Source organism: Cynoglossus semilaevis, chromosome 2 (assembly GCF_000523025.1).
Source record: "Cynoglossus semilaevis isolate Cse_v1.0 chromosome 2, Cse_v1.0, whole genome shotgun sequence".
NCBI classification, from domain to species: domain Eukaryota; kingdom Metazoa; phylum Chordata; class Actinopteri; order Pleuronectiformes; family Cynoglossidae; genus Cynoglossus; species Cynoglossus semilaevis.
Genome location: NC_024308.1, coordinates 4,396,349 through 4,407,587, shown reverse-complemented (window position 1 = coordinate 4,407,587; position 11,239 = coordinate 4,396,349). Strand labels below are relative to the sequence as shown.

Genomic DNA, 11,239 nt, shown 5'->3' with positions numbered 1-11,239 from the left:
TTTTTTTTTCAGAAAATTTTTAGAAAATTTGTTTTTGCTTGGTCTTGGGTCAAAGGTTGGCGTACCAAAAAAGTATATTTTTTCTGAATTTTAACTACAAAAATGGACATAGCTAAGTATTTTAAGCACAAATGAGTGCATTTTCAGTCATTTTTGAGAAACTTATTTCTGGAGATGTGTTCGGAAATTTATTGGTATTCTGTGATCAAAGGTTGGCGTACCAAAAAAGTATATTTTTTCTGAATTTTAACAACAGAAATGGACATAGCTAAGTATTTTAAAACAAATGAGTGCATTTTCAGTCATTTTTGAGAAACTTATTTCTGGAGATGTGTTCGGAAATTTATTGGTATTCTGTGATCAAAGGTTGGCGTACCAAAAAAGTATATTTTTCTGAATTTTAACTACAAAAATGGACATAGCTAAGTATTTTAAGGCAAATGAGTGCATTTTTAGTCATTTTTGAGAAACTTTTATTTTCGGAGATTTATTCGGAAATGTATTGGTAAAGTATTATACTGTGATCAGGTATTTATCCACCCAATTTATCCACCCCAAAAGGGGTGGTCATTTTTAAGAAACTTTTATTTTTGGAGAAGCAGTTTTAAAGTAGGCAACTGGACTCACCAGAAGTGAGTCTTGTCCAAGAGGCTTCATCAGTTCCACGTTCCTGGTGGGGAATTTCCAGGTATTTATCCACCCCAAAAGGGGGTGTGTGGTGTTGAGTAATGTGGTCATGGGCCCAAACAATATGACCATTAAGTGGTCATGTGAGTCATTGGCCCTGTGGTGGATCCTTCCCCCTCCCTATCGTCTGAGTGGGGGTTGTTGGAGTTACCTTGAAAAAAAAAAACATTTCATGTTATGTTGGTCAGAAGAAGAAAGTTTTTCATGAAGTTTTGAAAATAAAATTCAAAATATTACCAATTCTGCATGTTTCTTACCAAATTAGAGAATTAGAGCAAATTTCATGCAATTCTTTTAAAAAATAAATATTTTATCTTTTCTGCATGTTTTTCATCATTTTTGAGAAGTTTTTTTTTTTTAAATGTTTTGGATTTTTTCAGCAAGACCCTAATTTTGCTTTTTTTGTTGGTCTAAAGGTGAAAATAATGATTAGTATTTTATTAAAAAAATGTATTTCTGAGAATTTTTTGAGGAAATTATTAGTAAAGTAAAAGTCCAATCAAAACAAACAAATACTTAAAAAATGTAAAGCTAATCTAAAACCTTGAGTGTTTTTTTTACATTTTGGATTAAAGCAAAACAGAAGTCTGGAGTACTGAACTTTTTTATGTTGTTATTTTGTTTGATGCCGATTATTTTGACACATTTCTGCTGCTCTAATCTAAAATATGTAATCCAAAACACACAAATCTGGGCCCTCTGAAGATTGCACATCAAACATAACAATTTCAAATCACACAGTCAATTCACACACCCATCATGATGTTTTGCAACGTGCTATTTTGTCCTGAAAGAAAGATTACCACTGCTCGCCTGAAGTTTACATTTTAAAGACATAATTTCCTAACCTCCAAGTAGGATTACATATTATTTTCTCTTTTCAACATGTTGTGGCAAAACTGAATTAAGACCATAGAGGTTGCAACAGATCTATGCAGTGAAATTGTCCACTGAAGTGTTGCTCTACCAGGAATCCTGGCCTTGTACATTAGGCACACAGCAGGGAGAGATGACTTTGCATTGACTGACTCATTGTGTTCATCATTAAATATATTTTTAGTACGCACTTAGTATTAAGCAGCATCTAAGATCAGCCTAGGTTTTCTACGAATGTGATTTTGTACAGTTCATCGTGTGAGTAGCTTTGACCTGGTTTTAGAGGAAAGTCTTGATTCTGCATATTGTGACTTTGGTTTGACCTTAGTGACAGCATGGATTCTGTATTCTATTATTCTATTTGATTCTATTATTTCTAATTTTGACCTACACGAGGATCTTATGTCCGAATGCTTCCATGATGAATTACATGAATTACATGCATAAAGCCTCACTAATCTTACATTTGTTTCCAAATGATACAAGAGGTTTCCAGGTTGTAGAAGACCCTTGTATACAGTAACTTAGTAATTATCTAGTTTATTGTATTGCATTGTCTCTTTAATGTAATTAGGGTAGGGAAGGGGAAAGGGATCTTCCATCTAGACAGTATAAGACACCAATAGAGGGGAAAAAAAATCACTCAATTGCACTTAATATTTGCTTGTTTCACTTCCTGAACTTGGCTAATTGCCTTATTAATCTCACTAGAGAAGCAGAGGTACTGGAGATGTTCTGTACAGAACCAAGCCATGATATTCCATCAAATGTTATTCAAGATTTTGTAAAAGAAATTGTTTGTTCTTTGTTTGGAAGACTGAAAAATACCTAGACCAACAGACTGGGATCAGTTTGAGGCGTAGCAGCTGTTTCCATCCTATATATCACGATGCACTTATTATTTTTCTGTTAAGATCCTCCAAACCTGGAATCCAAATGAGAAAAAAAACAGAAGAGAAGCACAAGGTCAGTGAAGGTACAAGAAATCTCTGTCTTCAGGAGAATTTGTTAATGTGGACATTAGCGCCTGTCTCCCTTCTGCACACCCCCCTTCTGTCTCCCACTCTCCATCTTCCTTTTCTCCCCACTCTCACACACAATTAGCTGTGCATATGCCAAGGCTGCGTTACCCTCCCTGGATCAGGGTGGCCATTAACATTCTGAAGTGCCTGCTGTGTCTTTGCAGAGCAACTGGGGATGTGCCAGCTTGGCAATTACTTTAACAACTGCAGAGTTTGATTTCTTTATTCAGTTGAACCTAGCCAGGGGTAAAACTAAGGAGAAATATGAGAAAATGGACGTCAAAGGACAAAAGTTTAGGCAGACCCCACAGTTCAGTGGAGAAAAGAAACAGGAAACTTTTACTTTTTTCAGAATATGTGACGGTATAAAACCCAAGGTACACTCACTCACTCACTCACTAACTGGTACATCAGTTATATTTATTTATTAAGAAAATGTCTGATTAACCTGTCATATTACAGCAACTGAGTGCATCAAGGCCAAGATAAACTGTTAAAATCTTGATTGTTTGAGTGTTTTATAATATTGCTGATCTTCTCAGGATTTTCAAACAAAATGTTTCTACTTTTACAGTGAATTGGTAAAATAAGACAAGAAAAAAACCATATGGTAATAGTGCATTTACAAACAAGGACCATGATGGATAACAAAGTACATGGGCTAAAGCAGTGAAAATAGTGTGTTGGTGCTATTCCTTTTAGCTAAGCTAAGGCTACTTACTGTAGTTTCCATACAGCTTTATACAACTGGACAATGTGACATTCAAGTAGCAGAATTACAATTTAGTGTTACTTTTTGGGTGGAGGTGTGGTAGTTAGGGGCGTCATGTCCATCATCTGCAAATGAATATGCAGATGACTGCACTTAAACGGCCTCCTCAATCACTAGATCTCAGGCCAATAATTTACCTTTGACTTCTGTTGGATTAATAAAGACCATTGTGGAAGAGAAGTCAAAAGGAAATTGATGTATCCACAAAAAATGAAGGCAGTAAAACAGCCAAAAGTTACTGGTTATATTTTAAGAGGTGCATGTGATACAAAAGAGGTTCCGTGCATCAATGTCCAAAGGTTATGGCACAATGCGTAGGTCCGTCGCCACCAAATTGTCCTTCAGGAGAACATTAAAACCTCCAATCTGCTCCGTGACTGTCAGGCAGCTGATGTGCTCACATAGAAATGGAAATGAGAGAATGCTGAAGGATCTAATTGCTGGGGGAAGTGGCAATTATGTTGACAAGCTGCTTGATATGACAGACTCCATTATAGCCTTAAGCCTTTATTACATGACTGCCTAGTAAATCACATCAGTGCAGCAGTATTATCATAATGACTCAGTGGAGCTCAGTCTGTCAACTACGTCCCTTGTTCGAGGGGAGATCTCGCAGGTAGCTGATCTTTATGAACTCCCATAAACATGGAAGATGTTGAGGGGATGTGACCACAGACACACTTTCAATTACAGCATCCATTAGGACATCATCCAACGGATGCACTAAACACCAGCTCTGTGGCAATAGCACCTATCAGCCGTCATGAGCATCATGGATGATGATGGATGGTGAGTGTCTGGAGAGGAAGTGCACCACACAACATAAAGTGCATGGACACAGACGTCAAACATCAATCCATGCACATTCACCGTCTCTGTATATCTCTCTGTCTGTTCTCCTAAATTGTTGATGTTTCCAAGAGCCCACGTGACTGTTTTATTTTCAATTTCTTTCAAGAAAGTGTCTCAAGTTTCAAGCTCAATGATGCAGGTCAAGTCTCCATTTGTTTTCTTTTCCTTCAAACACAATTAAGTGAAATGAGGAGAAGCTGATAGGAGAGCGAGAGGGAAAGCGCGGCTGTAAGTGCTGAGCCTTATTAACAAAGTGAATCTTCATCCAGTCAGACACCACAAATAAATGGCCGCCCCCTTGAAGCTCTTAATCGGCCCATTAGTCTTAGAGAGACCACGGCGTCCTCCCCCCCGTCCTCCTCTCTCTGGCTCTTTGTATTTGGACCAGTCCAGGTCTATCCATCATCTTACATTTGCATGCCGACCACACATGCAGACTCTGCTGAGTGCACAGCTGTAGCTGCAACATCATATTTACTCTTTTACTTGTGCAATAAACACCATCTTCCTCATTTTCCTCTAGTACTACAGTATTCTGGAATATTCTATACACATAAAACTATTTAAAACTAAAGATCTAAATCAGTGGTTCTCAAACTTTTTACACTTATTTATCTCTTCAAGTAACACAACGATGACCAACATTAACACAACAGCACAGGCCAACATGGTTGGCTAGCAACAGTACATGAAGATAATTTATTTGTAATATATCATACACACGCACACACACTGCAACAACTGAGTGGTAATTTGACTCTACAAATTATAAAACACGTATAAAATACATTTATTGGAAGTTTTGTTGTGTACCTCAATAATTTTGCTCCTTGCAGCGACTTTTATTTGCTGATCTATGATTTCAATCTCATTCACTTCACACCGACTGCGTGGCTCTGTGCACAGATAGTGTCTAAGTGACTATGAAAGATGAATATGCTCGGTAATGACAGGGTTTGCTGCACTAAGTCAGCCTAATTAATCACCAGACGGCGGCCTGTGGGGCCGAGAGATCTGCACAAACACAGTCGCTTGCTCAGAGAAGTACCGTGCTTATCTGGATGTGACCTGTGCTTATTTTCTCTTCACTTTCCTCCCATTTCTCAGCTGCCATCCGCTGCACCCTCTGCTAATTCAGCCACTTAAAACCTCATTTCAGACACAATTAGCCTTTAGCCTATCCACTCTGGGTTTTTTTCCTTCCTTTGAACCTTTGTGAACATTTTCACAAAGGATCATCATTGAGGTTGCTGTGGATTATTACTGAGGTTACTGAAAGGAAGTTTTGATCACTTACAGGAGAAAACATATTAAAGGGCCTTTGAGGGAAGCCCATTAGGTCACTGTTGAAACCCTCCCTTGTTGCTACACCGCTGTTATCAGAAACGCATCCTTTTATTCATTGCTTTGCCACCAATTTTTGCATTTGAAGAGACTCAGACTGAAGCACAGTTCAGCCTCGCTGCTGATATTTATTCTAAGGTAGCTCTTCACGGCAAAGTTTCCAAAATTATGATGCTCATCAGTTTTACTCTGCAGGCGAGTCACAACATAATTTAAATGTGTCCCCTCTGCAGTCGCCCGTAAATTGGTTTATTTTTCAAAGGCACATACAGATAATTTTTTGTTTGCTTAAGTGTATAAGTAGTGTGTGTGTGTGTCCGCCTGTGTGTCTCCAAACCTTCTGAGCAGAAACTATTTGCAGCTACCTGATAACATTAGTTATCTGCTGTTCTGAATGAGCACAACAACAGTGTTTATAAGTGGTCCTACTACTGTGTCAAATGCAGATTCAATTATTTATATTCCATTTCAACTTGCTGAAATTATGTTTCACTGACGCCTTTAAGAGTAAAATTCTCCTGAAAAAAGGTAAATGGGTGTTTTCATCAACAAATAGTTACTTTTTTTTTTTTACTTCAGGAGGGTGTCTTGGGTGACGCAACATTGTCTCTATGAAATAGTTTAACTGTCAGTGCTTTGTTCTTGAAATTCCTCTCAATAGGAACATTTAATTTTACAAAACTGAAGTTCATTATGACCAATTTTATTAAAAGGCTTCACTGTTTTAGATGCATATAAAAAATGTAGCGATATACCAATAAATATTGTTATTATCCTAAAACTAAAATATTTCTTTTGAAATATAAAGGTTAATTGCATTTCCAGTGTCAATGGTTCTGGAAAAAAAGTAATCAAATCCTACAAATGCTGAGGTTTGGACTCAGTGCTCAGAGCAAAATAATTTTGGTAGTAAAGATAAAGATGTGGAGACTTTTTTCCACTTTCTCTCAGAAGGTGAGTTATTGTAAAGACCCTTTTCTTTTTGTATTTGACAAATACACATGTAGCAGACTACCTCACTACTATAACAGATAAATAGATGTACTTTATTGATCCCAGGCTGGGAAATATTCCTATGTTCTATCACAAAGATGCACAGTAATGACCAATATCCACCAACTGCATGAAAAAATTGAGGTTATTCTTATGGATATATTTCTTAAAATTTTTCCAAATTAATAATTCCTTTTATTTGGATTAGTCACAAATAAAAACGGGTATGAAACATATATCTACCTAATAACCGCCATACTACAAGGATGATAAATGTTTACTGTTAAGGAAGCAACAACTATCTTATAAATAATGAAAGAGCAGATAAAGGCTTGTGTCACCTTCTCCACCTGTGTTATAGCTGTTATCTCCTGATGCAGTCAGCAGCAAATATGTGAAGACATAGTTAGAGGGAACAGTGCTGCAAGATCATGGCTTCCACTGTGTGAAGCGTCAGGATGCTTTGACTGGAGAATGTTCAAAAAAGGAAGATGTAGAAGCTGAAGAAGGAAAGAAGATAGAGGAAGAAAAAACCAAGACCAAGATGTAAAGATGCTGGTGGTGTATGAAGGTATGAACCCTTTCTGGGAAAGTAATAAGAGTAATCACTAACCTGTGCAGGCATCCAGGTACTTCAGTAAAGAATTAAATGAAGTCTCAGAGGAAATAAAGAATGACTTAACCTTTGTATCTTGAAAAATGAGACTCAAAGAAGACTCACATTTCTAGTGTCATATACAGTATATATATATAGTTTTAGAATGAGCCAATAAGTTGTTGTAAGCACAAATGTGTATGTTTGTCTACTTCACCATATTTAAAAAAAAGATGGAAGAGCACCCTCAATATTGTTGCACCAGGACAATGACAATAAAGACTATTCTATTCTATTCTTAATTCCAATGTTCCTGCACTCTAGACACCACGCAGCAGGTGATGGTGCAGAAACTGAGGATGGAGACATCAGACCAGTCATTGGACCTGAACGGTTGTCCCTCCCTAAACATCTGAGATTGGAAACCATCATTAGGCTCTGATTTGCCCTCATCAGCCCACCTACCACCAGCCTCATCCTTAGATCATTCCCCAGATCATTATCACATCCAACACTCCATCCTCCACCCCTTTAGGCAGGTTTTTTTTTTCATGATAATTAAAAGTAAGATAACACCCCTGTGCTGCAAATACACCACACTGTCTAGAGTGTGGAGAGGTTGTTGTTGTTTCGTCTAATATGTGAAACTGGGCAACATCTTTATTTGCATTTTTCAGGGTAGAGTCCTTATGAGGCAGTAAACATCAGTAACGTTTTAAACCAGCAGGAGGAGATGCCATCGTTCTTCCACATGTGGATGAACTCAGTGAAACAAAAAGAATAAAAAATTGCAACTTCTCTGTTCTGAAGGGCGTCTTTACAATCTGAATGGATATTAGTAGATGGGTACGCAGGATATCAAATTATTATTTTCTTTTGCAAATATCATTAGGCTTCTTACAAAATTATACTTCCGACTGTTATTATCCAGTGCTACACAGCTAAAGTGAAACTGTGTTTACTAGAAAACAGAAGACAGGGATTTTGGTTAAACAAACTACTATTAAAGTAAAAGCTTTGCTCACTTTCAATAAATTTGAATATAGTTTTATCTGAAAATTGTGCATAGTCTTATTGATATATTGTCTCACGTGATGACACTATCACTGCATTTTTCAGTATTGTCATGGGACTCTGCAGTAGTGGAACTAATCAGTGCTGGGGCGGGGCACAGGATATACCCTAATAAAGCTAATGATAACATCCCTTTAAAACATAAACATGGCCACAACAGCACGGCTCACAAGCGTAACACATAATCGCCGATTCAATTGTAAATTTGCATGTCATAAAGTTAAATGTCAGTCTAAAAGTTTAAAGGTTTTACCAACAATGACAACAACCTCTATAAGCCCATGTATATAGATCAATTTCCACAGGAAATGTTGCTATATATTTTTTAAATATTTTATTAAAAGTTAAGGAAATAAAAAAGTTCCGCAGCTGGCAGAACATTTATACTTCCTTTGGTGAAGTGTTATTCCTGGAGCAAAAGTATTTTGATCACTTGTCATTTTTAATTTGTGTGTACAGTCTGTTTGACTACTTCACATTAACAGTGTGAAATCAGTGTGAATAACACTGGGGTTTTTTAAACAAAGTGCTGCTGTTAATCTTCATGTCATCCTGACCTGAGCGGGAGTGTTGCTCTGGAAACTAAATTTCAAGATGTTGGAGTGAGAATGTTTAAACAACAATGATGCATTTTAGTCCTTCAGTGGTAAATCTTTTTCTAACTGCTCAGAACCCGTAAATAATGGGAGTGTTTCTTGCTGTGATGACAGTACTATTGCATTTGCAACACATTATTGAGGCAAAAAAGTTACACATCGAATCTGCAAGTAGTTGTTTTTAAACAACAATTTAAATAGAAATACTCTGTGACAACTTAGAATGTTGGATGCTGTTTAACTACCTGGCTACAACACGAGGTGCCTCCCTCCATATTTAATACCATCATAATATCCTTTTATCATTTTAATGTCAAATTCTCAAATGGCTGCAAAGTTTGCATAACCAATCCAACTATCACTGACCATCCAAAGGGCCTTAAGCTAGGCTACAACAACCCAGGAGATAGTCTATACTACAGGAATGAAGATGATTTCCTTTGAGACCAACTGTAATAAAAGTCATGCACCTGTATTATTTCTGACTGTGCTGTGGTACTGCTCTACGTCACTGGAACGTAACCTATCAGGATAGATGCTAAGCTAAGCGACAAAAATCGATATCGCGAAGGCACTTTTTGCTTAACGGAGAACGTTTTAACCCAAAAATAAACACAACGATTGGGAAACACAAGCGAAAGTACAGATACTTAACTTACCGACACATGCTTTCGCAGAGATGCCTGAGATATGGCCAATAATTTCCTTCTTTTTCTGAGTCATCTGCTCCACGGGGGCCCACTGCTTGGCAATTCTCGTAATCCATTTCCTGTTTGGCACCAGCCATCTTACAAGGACAGGATAGAGCCCGTCTGTTAGTCAACTTTCTCTGGCTACAATAACATAGTGCGAAATCCGCGCACGCCCTCGCAAATTTCTTCAAATTAACGCAGATTGTCCCCCCCACATTTAATTTACTCAACTACGGGATCGTTTCAAATGTAGCGAAGTAAAATACTTGAGTCAAAATATGCTTAAGTAAAACTTTAGTTACTTAAAACAGCTTAAAAATTACAAATTACTAACAAAAAATACTCCATTATAGAGACGTGAGTAAATAAAATTCGTTACTTTCCACCTCTGACGTTAACAGATGAATGTGTTAAATAAGCCTGGGAGCATGGCTCTGTGTTTCTTCCTTAGTTCATTGACTTCATCCAAAGGCCGCAGCCTGTGAAGGTCTCCTCACAGTGGCTGCTGCTTTCACATGTGGCCACATGGTGGCTCTGCAGAAGAAGCCGTGTGTTCACATAATTAAAAGCAAGATGTTAGGACATAATTCTTAATTAGGCTTTTAATGCGATAAGAGTGATAGCAGTGCAGAATTCTGCTTTAAGCTGAGGAGTTCTTTGTAACAGAGTGATTTATGAACTTTAGAGGAAGGACCATGTAATTGGCTGGTTGTCTCTCAGGAAAGCCCTCATCGGCCACCGCGCAGGGATTCTCAGAGGTTTTGATTGGCATTTGTGTGGAAGAAATTCTTTCAGTTGCAGTATTTCATGTCTGAGGAGCAGGATGGAGTTTCCCTCTCTGGCACAGACTCTCACAAAAAGTAATGTTTGGGACTTAAAGGTCAGTACATAAACCTGTTTAATGTCAGGCTGAAAAAACTGTTTGACTGCACTCTCTGGTGCCCTGTGGCAAAGCTGGGTTTTTATGCTGCATCTGTAACCACCTCCCTATAATAATGTCACACTGTAATGACCCCCACATGAGGAAGCACTGCTACCATGTGCAAAAGTGCAAAGTGAGAATATGACAAATCCAAGCTGCTGTTTTTATTTTCACACAAGGATAAAAAAGTCCTAAAGTTAGACATTGGTTCCCAAACCTTTTTTTTTTTTTACAATGCCCCACTTTTGTAGATGAAGAGTCAAGCCCCCAGCCTGCAGCGACACATGTGAAAACGTCATAATGCTTCAACGATGGAAACAAAAGAAATAAAATTTCAAATCAGTGCAATTATCCCACTGTGCCATAAGTAAAGAAAACACCCCCTCTTCCTCCCCTCCCATAGGAAACCATTTCAATATTACTGAGTATAGCTTTATTGATCTCTTTCAGTACTAAGGCCACTTACATCCCAGTGATGACCTTAGGCTTGTTTGGCTAAAACTGTAACCTTCAAGGTGTGATTTAAGACAGAATTCCATTAATTTGGACACATAGCACAAGTCGGGACAAATGTCATGCCTGCAGCCCTTGCATGAACTTAGAAGGAAGAGCCTGGAGGAGTTAATCTACACACACACAAACGCACACATCCTCTTTGAAGGTCATGAGCTACAGAGTCTTGATTTTCAAATATTGTATAAATGGGACCTTATTTGACCTTGTTTTTTTGTAAAGCCTGGAAGTGGCTTTAATGAGTCAAAAATACTTGTTACCCTGAGGCAATGTTTACCCCTCATCCTCTCTTCTAATGAAA

The 11,239-nt window shown here is 37.8% G+C and overlaps 1 long non-coding RNA gene across 1 annotated transcript; it reads right to left on the bottom strand.

Moving 5' to 3' along the window:
• Window positions 1-406: 406 nt before the first annotated feature.
• Window positions 407-9,936, bottom strand: LOC107990073 (uncharacterized). Its single transcript, XR_001761641.2, has 3 exons — window positions 9,471-9,936; window positions 2,392-2,488; window positions 407-838 (listed from the first exon to the last, which is right to left on the bottom strand). It is a non-coding gene; the product is annotated as an uncharacterized LOC107990073 (long non-coding RNA).
• Between the last annotated feature and the right edge of the window lie 1,303 nt (window positions 9,937-11,239).